The following is a 6,016-nucleotide window of genomic DNA, read 5'->3' on the forward strand; positions in this document are numbered from 1 at the left end:
CACCCCATGGCAGGTCGGTGCAGACAGAACTACATTGAGGCGAAGCCAAAGATTCCAGGGCTCCCTAAGGTTGGTCAAGGTCAAATCAGGGCATGTGGGCAGAGAGAGTAGCCTAGACACAAGTGTGGATGTGGAATCAAACAAGGCATGTACATGGAGGCAAGGTAATACTCGAACCACCACCAGAAGCCACTTCCATCCTGCCTGTGATATTTACAAATGACATACTGGATAAAGGGCTAGTGTCCAAAATCTATAAAGAACTCACCAAACTCCACACCTGTAAAACAAATAATCCAGTGAAGAAATGGGCAGAAAACATGAACAGACACTTCTCTAAAGGAGACTTCCAGATGGTCAACAGGCACATGAAAAGATGCTCAACGTCACTCTTCATCAGGGAAATACAAATCAAAACCACACTCAGATACCACCTCACGCCGGTCAGAGTGGCTAAAATGAACAAATCAGGAGACTATAGATGCTGGAGATGATGTGGAGAAATGGGAACCCTCTTGCACTGTTGGTGGGAATGCAAACTGGTGCAGCCACTCTGGAAAACAGTGTGGAGGTTCCTCAAAAATTTTAAAATAGATCTACCCTAGGACCCAGCAATAGCACTACTAGGAATTTACCCAAGGGATATAGGAGTGCTGATGCATAGGGGCACTTGTACTCTGATGTTTATAGTAGCAATTTCAACAATAGCCAAATTATGGAAAGAGCCCACATGTCCTTATAATTGTTTTAAATTTTAGTTCAGACATCTTACTTATATCTGTATTTATTTAATCTCTCTGCATCATTTCTTCCTGTTCTTTCTTTTGAGGTGAATTCCTCTGTTTTCTCCAATTGTCAAGGTAATATAAAAAACAGGGATCCAGAACCTAGGATCATTTGGTCTGATAGATGAAAAAATAAATATAAAATAAAATAAAGTAAAATAATTTACACAATTGCTTTCTGTATCCATGGGAAATTTGCTTTTTTTTATATCCCATGGGGAAGAAAACATAAATGCAGCGGAATTCTATTTTCTCTAGAGCTGAAGCTTTGAGGCACTCTATGATCAGTAGACTTGAGCTGTGTGAGGGTTTTGTGTTGGTCCTCTGGTGAAGGGGCTGTGTGCTGATTCTCAGCCAGACTTGCCATAGTGCAGATGCACCTGCAGGGCCCAGGGTGGTGGGCCTTGGTGTAAGCTACTCCAGCCTCAACTTGGTGGGGCTATTATTCTCACTGAAGTTGGTTATTACAGATGGGTGGGGTGAACATGACATCGCCCTGCTCTCTTGTCCCCAACAGCAGGGAGTCTGTGCCCACCACTCTTCAGGAAGCCCTCACAGAAGAGCAAATAATCACCTATCTTGTATCTCTGACTTTAGCCAGATCCCTGCTTTCACCCTCCTGCTTCTGATCTATCTACCTGTCTCAGCATAGCACTCCTGTGTTTTATCTCAGGCACATGGCTGGGTTTCAAACCTCCAAATTGTAGAGATCTCATGGTGTTCTGATCCTCTGGGGGAGATTCTCACTGCACTGTGGCCATTGCTGGCTTGTCCCACAAATTGGTTGCATAACTACACAGTGGCTTGGAGTTTATGGTAAAGAGAGCAGAAATCTGACACCAAGGCTCACTGCCCTCAGCAAGCATCCCTGTTCTATGTTAGTGAATGGGGAAGCCCAATGGCACCTGCTGGATCCTTTGTCACCTGACAGGCAGTGCCACCTCTGCCAAATGAACTCCAAGCAGGGAAACTGCTTCTTCCCGTGTGACCCAGGGGATCCTCAGACCACACTGCCTGCTCCTGGTCCTGTCCTCCTTTTCTACCAGAGCACCATACGCCCACCAGGCACGACCCTTCCAATGGCGTGGATCCTTGAAACCTAAGTCTCTGCGCTCTGCTGTTTGTAAAAACTTGTGTTCAGCCCCTCTCCTTTTCCCGGTGGGTTTGGGGAAGATGTTTTTTCTTGTGCAGTTCCCTTTCACTCTTTCTCTCTTTCTTTCTCTCTTGCTCCTTTCTCCACAATTAGGGCTCCCTTCCCATCACAGCGCCCTCAGTCATCTCTTCCCCAATAAACTATGCACACCTTCTACCTTCCACAATGTGGTGGCTTTTTTCACCTATAATTGTGTATTTTTGCTTTCTCGGTCCTCAGATTGATTTCTTGGGTGTTCAAATGATTTGATATTTGGGGTTTCAAAATGATTTATCTAGCTGTGTTCAAGTAATGAGGCAAGCTTAGAGTCTCCCAGCTCCTCTGCCACCTTAACTCTGATCTATAAGTTCTTTATATATTTCAGATACTAACCTTTATCAGATATATCATTTGCACATATCTTCTCCCATTCTGTAGGTTACCTTTTAGTTCTGTTGATAGCTTCCTTCACTGTGCAGAAGCAGAAGCATTTTATCTTGATAAAGTACTAATAGTTCATTTTTGCTTTTGTTTCCCTTGTCTCGGGAGACATATCTAATCAGAAATTGCTATGGCCGGTGTCAAAGATGTTGCTGCTTGTGTTCTCCTCTAGGATTTTAATGATATCATGTCTCACATTTAGGTCTTATTTTTTTTAACGTTTATTTATTTTTGAGAGACAGAGAGAGACAGAGAATGAGCAGGGGAGGGGCAGAGAGAGAGGGAGACACAGAATCTGAAGCAGGCTCCAGGCTCTAAGCTGTCAGCACAGAGCCCGACAAGGGGCTGGAACCCATGAACTGGAAGTCATGACCTGAGCCGAAGTCTCAGTTGCTTACACAACTGAGCCACCCAAGCGCCCCTCACATTTAGGTCTTTAATCCATTTTGAATTTATTTTTGTATATGGTGTAAGAAAGTGTCCAGTTTCATTCTTTTGCATGCAGCTGTCCATTTTTTCCCAACACCATTTATGAAGAAACAGTCATTTTCCCATTTGATATTCTGTCTTGCTTTATCAAAGATTAATTGTCCATATAGCTGTGGGTTTATTTCTGGGTTTTGTATTTTGTTCCATTGTTCTGTGTGTCTATTTTTGTGCCAGTACCATACTGTTTTGATCACTACAGCTTTGTAGTGTGACTCGAAGTCCAGAATTGTGATGCCTCCAACACTACATTTCTTTTTCAAGGTTGCTTGGGCCATTTGTGGTCTTTTGCTGTTCCAAGATTTTAGAAGTGTTTGTTCTACCCTGTGAAGAATGCTCGTGGTTTTGATAGGAATTGAATAAAATCTGTAGATTGTTTTGGGTTGTCTAGACATTGTAATAATATTTGTTATCCTGATTCATTATCACAGAATGCCTTTCCATATCTTTGTATCATCTTTTATGTCTTTCATCAGTGTTGTATACTTTTCAGAGTACAAGTCTTTCACCCCTTTCATTAGGTTTATTTCTAGACATCTTATTGTGTTTGGTGCAATTGTAAATGGGATTGATTCCTAGTTTCCCTTCTGTGGATTCATTATGGTATGTAGAAATGCAATAGATCTCTATGCTGATTTTGTATCATGGGACTTGGCTTTGAGGAAATGTTCTCTTTGTGCACATCCCTGTGCACTCTACTCTCTCTTATCTTTCTCCTAACCAGAGCTCCCTCCTTTCCACCGCATCTGTGATCTGTTTCTCCCCCAAACCATATCTCCACACTTCCTATCTTCCTTGATGTGACCTCTAGTTGTGCATTTTGATCTGTCAGTCCTCAGGTCAATTTCTTGGATATGCAGAATGATTTGATAGTTATCCAGCTGTGTTTGAGGGATGAGGCCAGCCCAGGGTCCTCCTGCTATGCCATCATCTGAGCTCACCTCCAGGAAGCAACTGATTTTTGTTTACTCACATAATAATAGACATATATAGGCAAAAAAAAAAAAAAAACTAGGTAGTACATCCATACAATTGAATAGTGTTCCACAATGTAAAGAGATAAAGAGATAACACTTCACGTCTCATGTATGAACCTCAAAAATGTATTATATGAACTGAAATAATACAGATATCCTATATCATTTTCACCGAATAAAGTGATCTGTTAAAAAATCACTGTTTCAAAAAAGAAAGTAGACTGTTTAGGGATGAAAGTGAAAATATTCTAAGCTTATCATGTTGTTATGATTGTAATAGTCACTACAAATTTCAAAAGCATTGAATTGTGTATTTAACATCTGTGATTTGTACTTAAATTATATAGTAATATATCTATTAAAATAAATCTATATGTATATTTATGGCATTGAACTGATTATGTTATGCTTTTTTTAGATTTTAGTTTTTTGTGAAAAGAATACCTAACATGAAACCAACCCTCTTAACAGAATTTTAAGAGTACAGTGCATTATTGTTGAATATAAGTAATATGTTGAGCAGAAGATTTCTTTCTTTTAAAGCTTATTTATTTTTTAGAAGAAAGAGAGAGAAAGCATGAGCAGGGGAGGAGCAGAGAGAGAGGGAGACACAAAATCCAAAGCAGTCTCCAGGCTCCAAGCTTTCAGCACAGATCCTGACACAGGGCTTGAAATCACAAACTGTGAGATCATGACCTGAGCCAAAGTCAGATGCTTAACTAACTGATCCACCCAGGGGCCCCTGTACAGCAGCTTTCTAGAGCTTATTCATCTTGATTGACTGAAGTCTTGTGCTAATGTGCTTTTGGGGTCATATCTATGAAATAATTTCCATGACCAAAGTCAAGAAGATTTTCCCCTTTGGTTCTAAAGGATTTACAATTTCAGGTGTTTTGTATCAGTTTTAGTTTACAGTTGATTGTGGTATCAGAATATAGTGCAATTTAATTCATTTACATGTTGATATTAAATTTCCAAAACAGTATTTGTTGAGGAGATTATCCTTTCCCCATTGTATACTCTTACCCCTCCTGTCAAAGATCAGTTGACTCTATATGTGTGCATTAATTTCAAGATTCTCTTTGGTCTGTTTTGTATGTCTAAATGCCAGTGCTACACTTTAGCCTTGTAATATATGTTGAAAAGAGGAAGTGTGATTCCTCCAACTTCGTTCGTTTTTGTCGAGGCTTATTTGCATATTCATTATATGTGATGGTTGCAAATAACTTTTAAGTGTATTTATTTATGTCTGTAAAAACAAAAGTCATGGGGTGGGGGAGCGCCTGGGTGGCTCAGTAGGTTCAACACCCAACTTTAGCTCAGGTCGTGATCTCAAGTTCATGAGGTCAAGCTCCATGCTGGGCTCTGTGCTAACAGCTCCCAGTCTGGAGTCTGCTCCAGATTTTGTGTCTCCTTCTCTCTCTGCCTCTCCCCTGCTCATGCTCTCTCTCTCTCTCTCAAAAATAAACATTAAAAAGAGTCATTGGGATGTTGATAAGAATTGCACTGAATATGTAATTTACCCTGTTAGTATGGATATTTTGACAATATTAATGCTTCCAGTTTATAAACACAAGATATATTTCCAATTACTTGTGTCCCTTTCAATTTCTTCAATGTTTTATAAGTTTTAGTCTGTAGTTATTTTTCCTCCTTGACTAAGTTTATTCACTAGTATTTTATTCTTTTTGATGCTGTTGAAAATGGGATTGTTTTGTGGTCTACTTTTCAGATATTTCATAAGATTTGAGGTGTTGATCTCGAATCCAGAAACTTTACTAAATTCATTTATTGGCTCTAATTTTGTGTGGTCACTTTGTGTGCATATATATGGAACTTTTTAAACTTCTTCAATTTCCTGGTTAACCCATTCATTTTTTAATAGTATATTCTTAACATCTATGTATTTGAAGAGCTTTCCAATTATTTTTCTTGTGCTTGATTTCACGTTTCATAGTGTTGTGATCTGAAAATATCCATGGTATGATCTCTATCTGTTTGAACCTGTTGAGGGCTGATTTGTAACCCAAAATGTGATCTATTCTGGAGAATGTTCCAGGTGAACTCAAGGAGCATGAGTATTCTCCTGCTTTGGTATGAAGTGTTCTGAACATATCTGTTAAGTCCATCTGGTCCAATGTGTCATTCAGAGCCATGGTTTCCTTGATTTTCTGCTTAGATGATCTGTTCTTAGA

This window comes from Panthera pardus, unplaced genomic scaffold (assembly GCF_024362965.1).
Source record: "Panthera pardus isolate Hobbes unplaced genomic scaffold, ASM2436296v1 HiC_scaffold_1, whole genome shotgun sequence".
Lineage (NCBI taxonomy): Eukaryota > Metazoa > Chordata > Mammalia > Carnivora > Felidae > Panthera > Panthera pardus.